This window comes from Argopecten irradians, chromosome 2, assembly GCF_041381155.1.
Source record: "Argopecten irradians isolate NY chromosome 2, Ai_NY, whole genome shotgun sequence".
In the NCBI taxonomy this organism is placed as follows: domain Eukaryota; kingdom Metazoa; phylum Mollusca; class Bivalvia; order Pectinida; family Pectinidae; genus Argopecten; species Argopecten irradians.
The window spans coordinates 25,949,584-25,963,979 of record NC_091135.1 but is presented as its reverse complement, the minus strand read 5'-3'; the positions used below and the strand labels follow the sequence as shown (position 1 = coordinate 25,963,979).

The 14,396-nt window shown below is 40.5% G+C and overlaps 1 pseudogene; it reads left to right on the top strand.

The window, feature by feature from the left end:
- The first annotated feature begins 7,918 nt into the window (after positions 1-7,918).
- Positions 7,919-9,065, top strand: LOC138316549 (uncharacterized; annotated as a pseudogene).
- Positions 9,066-14,396: the final 5,331 nt, after the last annotated feature.

Here is a 14,396-nt window from a genome sequence, read left to right as displayed (position 1 = left end):
GGATTTCAGAAAATTGTTACGTATAATTTCTTTTACTTTCAAAAACTTTGCAATTCACAAAGATACAGACCTACAGGAAATTATATTATTTTATTAAAACTTTATTCATCGCTGAACTCCTTGACAAAAATTCGGAAACTTTCTGTGTGATTTTCCTTTCATAATTACACTAAGATACGCTGCAATTAGTGCATAAATTAGAGTATTTGAACATCGAATTTCACAAAATTTTTAGTTATTTACATTGCAAGCCGAAGTTATTGTACGACTAACTTCACTCAAAAGTAATCATAAAAAAATAGTTGATCGGCTTTTTCTGTTGACCGTCGATATAAGTGAGAGCACATCAGTTATAGTACAGCTAAAAGCCACGGGACTATTATAACATCACTTCCGTTTTAGGGCTAGAATTTTATGTATAATCGGGCGCGGTCAGAAAAAATTGACCTCGATATCGACGACTTGCAGGTAATTCCGGTCACGTGCGACACGGATAGGTTTCTACACGTGCTATTAAATCCATTTTTCAGTATAAACTGAATTTATCATTTTTGACAGCAACAATCCTTTAACCTGAGATGTGCTGTTTGCAATAATTTGCATGCTTAACACTTCCTTTCGGATAAGTATCATTAGAGAATACCGGTATGTGAATGAACTTTGAGGAAGCTGTTGTATGCTTTATCTTAATTATACCATATAGTTTTGAAATTGGGATCATTACATGTCTTGTTCATGATTTCGAATAACACTTCCTTCAGTACTTTGATTTTTTAATATATCATGCAAACATTTGCCTATTCAAAACTATTCACAAAATCTGGTGAGGGCTTCATGTTCATTAAGATGTACATGTGTGTCGTGTTACTGGATTTATGTAGATTTGACTTATGTACTTTAGTACGAGTTACCTCTTTTTGTATATATCTTAGTTTAGTACTTTCACTTTCGATTCTGGGAATTGCCCATAATACCTTTCGTTTTCCTGTAAAGATGGCACCGCAAGACAACGTGTTTTAAGCTCACCTGGCCCGAAGGGCCGGTGAGCTTATGTCATGGCGCGGCGTCCGTCGTCCGTCCGTCCGTCAACATTTCCTTTAAATCGCTACTAGTCATAGAGTTCTGCATAGATTGTAACCAAATTTGGCAACAAACATCCTTGGGGGAGGGGGAACAGAACTTGTATAAAATTTTGGCTCTGTCCCCCCCCCCCCAGGGCAGGAGGGGCGGGGCCCAATAGGGGAAATAGAGGTAAATCCTATAAATCGCTACTTGTCCTAGAATTTCTGCATGGATTGTAACCAAATTTGACCACAAACATCCTTGGGGGAGGGGAAACAGAACTTGTATAAATTTTGGCTCTGGTCCCCCAGGGGCAGGAGGGGCGGGGCCCAATAGGGGTAATAGAGGTAAATCCTTTAAATCGCTACTTGTCCTAGAGTTCTGCATGGATTGTAAACCAAAATTAGCCACAAACATTCTTGGGGGGGAAGGGGAACAGAACTTGTATAAATTTTGGCTCTGATCCCCCGGGGGCAGGAGGGGCGGAGCCCTTCAGGGGAAATAGAGGTAAATCCTTTAAATCGCTACAAGTCATAGAGTTCTGAATGGAATGTAACCAAATTTGGCCACAAACATCCTTGGGGGAAGGGAACAGAACTTGTATAAATTTTGGCTCTGACCCCCGGGGGCAGGAGGGGCGGGGCCCAATAGGGGTAATAGAGATAAATCCTTTAAGTCGCTACTTGTCATAGATCTAGAGCTCTGAATGGAATGTAACAAAATTGGCCACAAACATCCTTTGGGGAAGGGGAACAGAATTGTATAAATTTGGCTCTGGTCCCCCGGGGGCAGGAGGGGGGGGGCCCAATAGGGGTAAAAGAGATGTAAATCCTTTAAATCGCTACTTGTCCTAGAGCTCTACATGAATTGTAACCAAATTTGGCCACAAACATCCTTGGGGGAGGGGGAACAGACCTTGTATAAATTTTGGCTCTGACCCCTGGGGGCAGGAGGGGCGGGGCCCAATAGGGGAAATAGAGGTAAAATCCTTTAAATCTCTACTTGTCCTAGAGCTACTTACAAGAATTGTAAACAAAATTTGGCCACAAACATCCTTGGGGTAAGGGGAACATAACTTGTATAAATTTTGCCTTCTGATCCCCCAGGGCAGGAGGGGCGGGGCCAATAGGGGAAATAGAGGTAAATCCTTTAAATCGCTACTAGTCATAGAGTTCTGAATGGAATGTAACCAAATTTGGCCACAAACATCATTTGGGAAGGGGAACAGAACTTGTATAAATTTTGGCTCTGGTCCCTCCAGGGCAGGAGGGGCGGGGCCCAATAGGGGTAATAGAGGTAAATCCTTTAAATCGCTACTAGTCATAGAGTTCTGAATGGAATGTAACCAAATTTGGCCACAAGCATCCTTTGGGAAAGGGACAAGAACTTGTATAAATTTTGGCTCTGACCCCCCGAGGGGCAGGAGGGGCGGGGCCCAATAGGGGTAATAGAGGTAAATCCTTTAAATCGCTACTAGTCATAGAGTTCTGAATGGAATGTAACAAAATTTGGCCACAATGAATCCTTTGGGAAAGGGAAACAGAACTTGTATAAATTTTGGCTCTGGACCCCCCGAGGGCAGGAGGGGCGGGGCCCAATAGGGGTGGAAAATAGAGGTAAATCCTTTAAATCGCTACTAGTCATAGAGTTCTACATGGATTGTAACCAAATTTGGCCACAAACATCCTTGGGGGAAGGGGAACAGAACTTGTATAAATTTTGACTCTGGCCCCCCTGGCAGGACGGGTGGGGCCCAATAGGGGAAATCAGAGGTAAATCCTTATAAATCACTTCTTTAGGAGTTTTGCATAGATTGTGACCTAATTTGGCCATAAACATCCTTGGGGGAAGGGGAACAGAACTTGTATAAATTTTGGCTCTGACCCCCTGGGGGCGCGAGGGGTGGGGCCCAATAGGGGATTTAGAGGTTAATATTAAAATTCCTTCAGAAAAGAAACAATGAACCTGTATTCAGAACATTACTTGGCATTACAAACCAGGTGAGCGATACAGGCCCTCTGGGCCTCTTGTTCTTAACAAAATCAAAATTAAGGAAAGGTCCCCCTACAGAGTAAGTTCTTTGCCCGCCCCTTATTGTATATATTTAGAAAATTGATTAATGATGTTATTTGCATATGTGTATGAATCTGGTTATAAGAACTTTACAGATATTTGATAAATACGCCAATCCAGCGTATGTGCTATTTTTAGAACTGTTATATGGATGACCCGAAAGAGTAATTAGAGTTTATTCTATGATATATGACAACTCGTATTTAGTGAATATACATAAATTTAGTATCTTCCAATACCCATAAGAATTCCCAGGCAGCATTAAGTGGATTTATCGTTTTTAAATGGGTCCATTACAGAATGATAGGCTACTTAACATAGAAAGGCAAGTGTGGCAAATTTATACATTGGCAATTTTGATATATTGGCAATTTTGGCAATTTCTTATAATTAAGATTTTGTTATTGTGTACAATTTTATGGAAGTCTTATGACAATAAGTTTGTTGTATTTGTAGATTTTCACCTTCTTCTGGGAAGTCTGAAGTTTATACAATCTGATTAAAATACAGATCCTTATTATCACTAGTTTGATAAGAGGATCTGAAAAAATCTCATAAGGGGTCATGTCCAGGTGACCTTTGGAAATGGCCAATCAAATTGCTACTTGCAAAAATTTTGACAGTGAATTTTAGGGACGAAATAGTTTGAAAAAACTGTCAGAATTATTTTGGTTTACGTAGTCATCTCGCCCTAAGAGCACAATAACGCTCATTGTTTATGTATACTGGGACGAAATATCGTTTTCAATGGATGCGACAGGTGTAGAAAATGTAGCCTATATGAAGACCACGTGGTATAAAGGTCATCTGGACGTGACCTCCTATGGGATATTGTCAGATCCTTTATATAACGCAGTGGTTATACGGATCTGTATTTTAATCAGATTGAAGTTTATATGGAACCCAAGGATTTTGGAAAATAAAAATGATGTAAACATCACAATGTAGCTATTACTACAAAATATATAATTATATATCTGAGGATTAACATCGGATATACGGTCAGTATCTTACAGTAGGCCAAGGACGCAATCTGATTAAAATACAGATCCTTATTATCACTAGGTTTTGAACGGAGTGGTTATAAGGATATGTATTTCAATCAGATTGCCAAGAACGTATCCTTGAATAGGCCTGTTAGATTTATTTTGGTGTGGACACGGAAAGACGAGATGACTCCTGTCTCCTGGACATTAAAACAAATCATTTATTTCATCTAGGCAAATAATAATTTGAAAATTCCATTTACCGCCTGCAAAAAGACGTCCTAGGCCTATCGCTACCCACAATGATAGCGGTCTTAATATGTAACTTTTTATCGATAATTTGATCCAGATATATCTGTCTTTGACTAGTTTATTTAGAATTATGAATATGTGGAAGGAACGTGTGTATATGATATACAGAGGCCCCAGAGGGGCCTCATTTTGTAATTAATTTTCTTTTCTTGTTTCTTTTCTGAAGGAATTTTAATATTAACCTCTAAATCCCCTATTGGGCCCCACCCCTCCTGCCCCCTGGGGGTCAGAGCCAAAATTTATACAAGTTCTGTTCCCCTTCCACAAAGGATGTTTCTGGCCAAATTTGGTTACAATCCATGCAGAACTCTATGAGAAGTAGCGATTTAAAGGATTTACCTCTATTTCCCCTATTGGGCCCCACCTCTCCTACCCCCAGGGGATCAGAGCCAAAATTTATACAAGTTCTGTTCCTCTTCCCCCAAGGATGTTTGTGGCCAAATTTGGTTACAATCCATGCAGAACTCTAGGACAAGTAGCGATTGATAGAATTTACCTCTATTTCCCCTATTGGGCCCCGCCCCTCCTGCCCCCTGAGGGTCAGAGCCAAAATTTATACAAGTTCTGTTCTCCTACCCCCAAGGATGTTTGTGGCCAAATTTAGTTACAATCCATACAAAACTCTAGGACAATTAAGTAGCAATTTATAGAATTTACCTATAATTCCCCTATTGGGCCCCGCCCCTCCTGCCCCGGGGACCAGAGCCAAAATTTATACAAACTCAGTTCTTATTCTCCCAAGGATATTTCTGGCCAAATTTGGTTACATTCCATGCAGAACTCTATGACTAGTAGCGAATTAAAGGATTTACCTCTATTTCCCCTATTGGGCCCCACCCCTCCAGCCCCCGGGGGGCCAGAGCCAAAATTTATACAAGTTCTGTTCCCCTTCCCCCAAGGATGTTTGTGGCCAAATTTGGTTACAATCCATGTAGAACTCTATGACAAGTAGCGATTTAAAGGATTTACCTCTATTTCCCCTATTGGGCCCCGCCCCTCCTGCCCCCGGGGGGGTCAGAGCCAAAATTTATACAAGTTCTGTTCCCCTTCCCCCAAGGATGTTTGTGGCAAAATTTAGTTACAATCCATGTAGAACTCTATGACTAGTAGCGATTTAAAGGATTTACCTCTATTTCCCCTATTGGGCCCCGCCCCTCCTGCCCCCGGGGGGTCAGAGCCAAAATTTATACAAGTTCTGTTCCCCTTCCCCCAAGGATGTTTGTGGCCAAATTTTGTTACATTCCATTCAGAACTCTATGACAAGTAGCGATTTAAAGGATTTACCTATATTTCCCCTATTGGGCCCCGCCCCTCCTGCCCCCGGGGGGGGGGTCAGAGCAAATATTTATACAAGTTCTGTTCCCCTTCCCCCAAGGATGTTTGTGGCAAAATTTAGTTACAATCCATGTAGAACTCTATGACTAGTAGCGATTTAAAGGATTTACCTCTATTTCCCCTATTGGGCCCCGCCCCTCCTGCCCCCGGGGGGGTCAGAGCCAAAATTTATACAAGTTCTGTTCCCCTTCCCCCAAGGATGTTTGTGGCCAAATTTTGTTACAATCCATGTAGAACTCTATGACAAGTAGCGATTTAAAGGATTTACCTCTATTTCCCCTATTGGGCCCCGCCCCTCCTGTCCCCGGGGGGTCAGAGCCAAAATTTATACAAGTTCTGTTCCCTTCTCCCAAGGATGTTTGTGGCAAAATTTAGTTACAATCCATGTAGAACTCTATGACTAGTAGCGATTTAAAGGATTTACCTCTATTTCCCCTATTGGGCCCCGCCCCTCCTGCCCCCGGGGGGTCAGAGCCAAAATTTATACAAGTTCTGTTCCCCTTCCCCTAAAGATGTTTGTGGCCAAATTTTGTTACATTCCATTCAGAACTCTATGACAAGTAGCGATTTAAAGGATTTACCTATATTTTCCCTATTGGGCCCCGCCCCTCCTGCCCCCGGGGTGTCAGAGCCAAAATTTATACAAGTTCTGTTCCCCTTCCCCCAAGGATGTTTGTGGCCAAATTTGGTTACAATCCATGTAGAACTCTATGACAAGTAGCGATTTAAAGGATTTACCTATATTTCCCCTATTGGGCCCCGCCCCTCCTGCCCCCGGGGTGTCAGAGCCAAAATTTATACAAGTTCTGTTCCCCTTCCCCCAAGGATGTTTGTGGCCAAATTTGGTTACAATCCATGCAGAACTCTATGACTAGTAGCGATTTAAAGGAAATGTTGACGGACAGACGGACGGACGGACGGACGGACGGACGACGGACGGACGGACGACGGACGACGGACGACGGACGCCGCGCCATGACATAAGCTCCACCGGCCCTTCGGGCCAGGTGAGCTAAAAACTACCATGACCATCTCAACTGCTATTCCGAGACCGTGAAATGTAATATTGGCCACCTCAACCCAAGCACAGGGGCACGCAAATTATTCATAATGTTAAATAATTTCTCTGTACATGTACGTCATGTCCATTTGACTGAAAATGAATTATATATTATGTAAATATCGGTTAGCTTGTAATTAACTTACATTATAAATAATAATAACAATAAAAATACTGCAAGAGATATCTTCATAATTCCAATTGTTCTGAAATCAGTCCGATTTTTTAAGTGTTCTAGCAAAATTAATGTAGTCTAACTTACTTATTTTTGGAGAAAATCGTCTTTTTGTGTCCCTATTTCCCTGATGCAAATATTCACTGTAGCCATACTTGGAAAGTCTTATTCACTACGGTGTTTATTCCCGTTGAAAACAAGCGTTCTGACGTCCTTCGCGGTAAGTTCCTTTAACAAATTTTAAGACAACAAAAGAAGCGGAACAATATCAAGAAACAATGCATTTTCAGCACTTATATCGACATTAGTCGGGCACAGAACTCGATACCGGATGATAGGAATTTCCTGTAATAATTGCAATAGGAACACTTTAAGATGTCAGTAAATAAATGTTTAATTTCTTTCGTTTGATTCAATTTCTAAATTTGATGACTTGATCCCGAACATTCCAGTGACGTCACTTTTAGTAGGAGTGAATGAAACGGCAGTCAGTCCCGCCAAACAGTGACGTCACAATCACCGGAATGACGTCACTAACATTTGTTTGTTTGTTTATTTACGTCCTATTAACAGCTATGGTCATGTAAGGAGGGCCTCCCATGTATGCGGTGTGTTGCGTGTATGTTGTGCGAGGTGAGTGTACTGGGAGACTGCGGTATGTTCGTGTTGTGGCTTCTTGTATAGTGGAACTGTTGCCCTTTTTTTAGTGCTATATCACTGAAGCATGCCACCGAAGACACCAAGCAACACACCCCACCCGGTCACATTATACTGACACACCAGGAAAATGGCTCAGCAGACTCCATATATAGGACTTAGGAATGGAGAGAGACAAAGCAAAAAGAAAAGAACGGAAAATGTAAAATCACTGATCTCCCTTAGTTTTTCAATAAATACACGTAGCCTAGAACCAGAATGGATCCTGTACAGGATGAGACAAAGGGAATAGCATCATATTTAGAACGTGGGCTTATTTTTTCAATGGAAAATGAACTGAACCGCCTAACTGGTGAAAATGTAGATTTGAAAACACGGCTGACAGTCAATCAAATTAGTGAGGACATGTTCCGCCATAACGATGATAAAGTTTTTCACAGGTCTACCTGGTTTTTCTGTGCTGATGACTGTTCATGTTTATTGTTCATGTTTATTGAGCCACATATGCCCTTAACACACAACAGTGCATTGACAAAATTTCAACAGGTGATGCTGGTATTCATGCGCCTAAAGATGAACCTTCCAGTGCTGTATGTGGCAGATTAGGGATTTCAGCTGGGACAGTGTCGAAGGTATTTGCAAATAAGCTAAATGTACTTTATATGAGACCGAAGTGTCTTGTTTATTTGCCAAGTACAGACGAACTTATAAAAATAATGCCTGTGGTATTCAGAAAGGACTTTGGGTTGAAAAAGTAACATTTATCATTGATTGTTTTGAAATATTCACGGACAGACCCTCTTACCTGATGGCCAGAGCCCAGACATCGTCCTCCTATAAACATCACAATACTGTTAAGTACCTAATTTGGATAGCACCGCAGTGATCCATCTCTTCTCTTATTAGGGCTATGGTGGCAGGTTATCAGACAAATTTGTGACCAATGTCTGTGGTTTGTTTGACAAATTGGCTATGGGGATATAGTATTAGCAGACAGAGGATTTGACATTGCTGATAGTGTGGCACAAGTGAGTGCAGGGGTAAAAATACAAGCATTTACCAAAGGAAAATTCCAGCTAGCTGCATTAGATGTAGAACAAACCAGAAAGATTGCACATTCAGAATTCACGTGGAACGTATTATTGGACTTGTAGGTAACAAGTACAAAATACTTCAAGACACTTTGCCATTAAACTACTTCGATTCCCATGACAATTCAACAACTACGATCGACAAAATAGTGACAGTGTTTGTTTGTTTGTGTTTTACGGCCCATCGACAATCAAGGTCATTTAGGGCCAAACTACAGGGCAGGCATTATTACCAGGATATAAACAAGGACTTATCTAAAAGATCAGGATCAGAAAAAGGCAAGCAAAAACTAAAACAAAATTGTAAATGTTAATTTAATAAAAAGAGTTAAATAGGATAGAACAGTTTTGGCTTGGCAAAAACACATGAGAAAACTCATGCACAATATTGACGAAACGATATGAATATAAGATGAGATGAGAAAACGTTCAAATTTTGTTAAAAATGCCGATGATACGTAGAAGCATTTCACGGTATGCAACCGAATCAGAATGGGAAAGAACTCGTAGAATGTTCAGCGCCTTCAAGCACTTATCCTTCAGATGTTTGATATGTGGAACAAAGGACAGTTTCGAATCAAATATTAGTCCATGAAATTTAGTTTGTTCAACTACTGGAATTTTAATTCCATTGAGTGTGAGGTCAGTGTCATTGTGTGGTTTTCGTTTTTGACAAGTGCATATAGACAGTTTTTGATCTTGAAAATGAAGAGGTACTAGAATTTCACTTCTGAAGAAAAACTTTGCAGTTAGCTCGGCCATAAGTGTCATCAAGTGAAAATTTGAAGCTTTCTCTGCGATGTCATTCCAGACGGTGGTTGGGTTGAGCTCAATCCTCTCGATGTGTACCTCTTTAGTGATCCATTCAACGAAATCACAAAAATCCTTCTCGCAGACCTTGATCCGTGTTTGGACTTGGTTGTAATAGGAATGGCTGGTTTTCAGGCAATTTCCCTCATTAGTTTCCTCCAAGCTAGAATTCTCTCCGGTGTCGTCTTCAAGAAAAGAATCACCCACACAGTATGGGCATTTGCTTTCAAGTAGCCCCGAACCACAAGAATCGCATGACACAAGGGCATCTGGCGTTGTACCGATAATTAGGATGGTTGGACTAATTGTGAATCCGGCATCATCAACACCAAAGTTATTGGCAGCAGCATCATGGCCTTCTTGTACGCGTCTCAAGCCTTTTTTCATGGTCACATCCCCAGGTGGTGGCTGCTGATTTAAAACTTGTTACTTCTGGTTGGCATATAGACATAACTAGGCTCTGTGATGGTGCAATGTGACTGCTGTGACAAGCTGCGTACATCTTTGATGCAGTTATACGCCCGTTCCTAAATCTGTGCCACAGTTTTGAGTCATTCTGATTCTTTGTTGCTTTCTCCACACTTGCAGACTCCTCGGGTGAAACGAATTTATCTACAGTCTTGCAATGGTGTAAGACTCCGGAGAGTAGCTTTTCCTGAAGAGGTCTTCATTCCTCAAATCCGTAAGTATCATTCACTTAACATTTCCGGAACATAATTCTCATTCGCATGAGAGGCAACAGTCAATATGGCAGTCAGCACCAGTCAAACTCAGCTGGGTAAGGAAAGATGCCAATTCCTCATCTGTTCTGGACCTCTCTTGGTTGTATGTGGCCTCTCTTTGGTGCAGGTGTACCAGTTAAGTTGTAGTCCAAGGCTTTCCTTTTGGATTTCGCTGATGAAGTCAATATCCTCAATTCTGCTGTATGTTACTCCTTTCACACAAGCTAGTAACCAATAAGCTTTTTCATCTGTCACTGTCCGTGAATTGCGGATTTTTACTGTTGCCCCAATTGAAAAAAAAACCCATTGTAGCTACATGGGTGCAAGTCTCGCCTAAACCGGCCATGCAGTTACAGTGAGCTGCTAAAACTTCCCATCTGTCTGAACGATAATCTACGGTGTAAGTGCAGTTTTGTCCAAACGCTGTGAGTGAAGCACCTACAAAACAAACAAAAAAGTTATTGTAAGGGAAATGGTATTAATCAAAACCAAGGTTTCTCTACATATATAATTACATTAGAGTGTTAAACATAAAATAGTTAAACATAAAATAAAACAAATATATTTAAACATTTAATATTATATACTCTGGAGTCACCTATCTTAGCATATAGGATAAAGGCAATGTCATTTATTTTCCTTTTCTAGATTATGATTTGTAGAATTATTGACATCCTAAATCCAATTTGAATGTTCTATAACTATCAAATATTGAAAAAAATTGCCTTTGCCCAAGTTATAGCCTTTAATTACTAAATATGAAGCAAAGAAGTAAGTCTTGTAGTGTGGACCGAATAATGTCACAACGCGAAAAGAACTAATGTAAAACTGTTAATTTATAAAATATGTACTGTATTTGTAATATAAAAACAAATTGTCCATCTTTTCAGTATACACCAGACAATCTAGAATCTATGCATAGAACACATGCATATATAGCTATAGGTCATTAGCCTAGGTACACACATATCATATATACAGAACATACCAGTTGTCTCACAGACATTTACAGGTAGGCAGTCTTGCATTGGTAATCGGTAATCTGTTATACGGCCGTGGAGGGGGGAGAGGGGGGGTTAGATGCCTGTACATGTTTTAGATTTTCATAGCTATCGTACGATGCGCCCGAGGCCTATATAAAGATATGTGTACATTACTACAGACACCTTAACGTTAAAACGTGTTAATTTATCTCATGTGTTTAACTTTATAGTTATATTCAGTATTATATTACGCTTACCTGGCCAATGTGAACGTGATGTTTGTTGATAACACGAGTTACAAAAACAATGCAGAAAATGTGTTGTTTTTTATCTAGGATCAGAATGAATACTTTCTTCAGGGAGCGGCATTCATTATGCAAAAAAAAAAAAAAAAAAAATGCGGGAACTTCATTCTGGACTCTACTATCCATTGGTTAACTGCTTTTGTTTTCGAAACTTACACCTAAAATTCAGCTATGATAATCGTTAATTGTTTTCTGGACATATTGAAGATATTCATCAAAGTACCGAAACCATATTCATCAAAGTACTGAAACCAATCAGGACCTGCCACATAATACCTATAGCAAGAAAAGTGTTACAATGCTATTTCGGCCCACCTATAAAATTCATTGCTTTTTGTGCACTCCAGCAGACAGAATGGTGATGTTTCAAGACACTTGATGACTGTCACCATAACACTCTTTCACACAACAAGGACATAACTTGTGCAGGGCACAAACTATCTAGAATGGTTGGCGATCTTTATTAAAGATTATAAGACCACAGTCGAGGACAACACAAACGTCAAGCATGTAGCCTCTTTTTTCTTTTGATACATCAGACGTGATCAGAGATAATGTTTGTTCGGTTAATTAACGTCCTATTAACAGCTATTGCCATGTATGCGGTGTGTTTGGTGTGTTTTGGGACACTGCAGAATATTCATGTTGTGTCTTGTATAGTGGACCTGTTGCCCCTTTTATAGTGCTATGTCACTGAAACAGGCAGCCCAAGACACCAACCAACACACTCCACCTGGTCACATTATACTGACAACGGGCGAACCAGTCGTCCTACTCCCCGCATGATGAACGCTAAGCAAGAACTATCACTTTTATAGACTTTGATGTGTCTCGGCCAGGGGACAGAACCCACATCCTTTATCACAGGGGCAAACGCTCAACGCAAGGCCAAACGTGAGGCAGTGCCAAGGGAGGCATTAGGAAAGATAAAAGTCAGTTAGGAAGAATTTGTTTGTTTGTTTCTTTGTTTGATTTATTAACGTCCTATTGACAGCTATGGTCATGTAAGGACGGCCTCTCATGTATGCGGTGTGTTGCGTGTATGTTGTGCGAGGTGCATTTTTTGGGAGACTGCAGTATATTCATGTTGTGTCTTCTTGTATAATGGAACTGTTGCCCTTTTTATAGTGCTATATCACTGAAGCATGCAACTGTAGACACCGAGCAACACACCCAACCCGGTCACATTATACTGACAATGGGCCAACCAGTCTTCCCACTCCCCGTATGCTGAACGCTAAGCAGGAGCAGACACTACCACTTTTATAGACTTTGGTGTGTCTCGGCCAGGGGACAGAACCCAGCCTTCCTCACAGGGGCGAACGCTCATCTCAAGGCCAAAAGTGAGGCGGTGCCTAGGGAGGCAATAGGAAAGATAAAAGTAAGTTAGGAAGAATAGAAAAGACAAGATCCTAAATTTAGTCGCCTTTTACGATCATGCAATAGGGGAAGCAGGTACAATTCTAACGCCCTACCTGCATGGCAAAATAATGCAGACAACTCGAGATCACTTATCATACTCTACCCACAGTTTTTTAAGCACAATACCACTGGTGTAACTCAGAAATTTTTTTTCGTTAAAACCATATTAAATATAACGTTCCTTCGCTTTGTGAGGAAATCTGCTATTGTCTTCATCCGACACCACCAAGTGACATAAAAATATTATGGTTGGTGTTCAAAACTTTCTGATGACCTTTCGGCAACATTTACAACTCATGTAAAGTCTACAGAACAGCAATTAAGCCTTATCCGGGGGGGGGGATCAATGCTGTGAGTGAAAAACAACCTATTATTTGTGGACTTCCGCTGACGATTGTGCCTTATAATATTATTTTGCAGGAGCTAGCATCCAAAAAGGGATTTACATTCGTTGATGTGTACTATTAACTTCATTTTTAGTAACGGAGCACCTGTGAATTATTTGCTGTACGCTGACGGAATACATCTAACATCATTTGTTTATTTAATAAATTAACGTCCTATTAACAGCTATGGTCATGTAAGGAGGGCCTCCCATGTATGCGGTGTGTTGCGTGTATGTTGTGCAAGGTGCGTATTTGGGAGACTGTGGTATATTCATGTTGTGTCTTCATTTATAGTGGAACTGTTGCCCTTTTTATAGTGCTATATCACTGAAGCATGCCGCCGAAGACACCAAGCAACACACCCCACCCGGTCACATTATACGAGAACGGGCGAACCAGTCGTCCCACTCCCTGTTTAACATCAGCAGGAACATCAGCACTCTTGAAGTGCATAGACCAAATCAAATCAATATTATGGCAATCTACTTCAGCGACTCGGAATGAGAGACGACTATTATATGACGACCATACTAACATAAGATTTGTTTGTTTATTTTAACATCCTATTAACAGCCATGGTCATGGAAGGACGGCCTCCCATGTATGCAGTATGTAGTGTGTGTGAGGTGTGTGTTTTGGGATACCGCTGTATGTTCGTTTTGTCATCTTGTATAGTGGAACTTTTGTCCTTTTCTATAGTGTTGTGACCATAGCTGTTAATAAATCAAACAAACTATATCACTGAAGCATGCCGCCGAAGATACCAAGCAACACACCCCAACCGATTACATAAAATTGTAACAGAATGGACATTTTTATAGCAGATGGAAAGTGGAATGATACATAAATAACAATTCTTAGTCTTAAGGGGGACTTCAAATTTGATGTACTTATAACAGGTTGAATACCATCATTATGTTTTGTCTTAATTATTTCATAAACCCACAAGAGTAATTCATCCTGTACAATAATAGATCATGTTTATTCTACAAAGACTTAATTAGTGAAGTACAAATA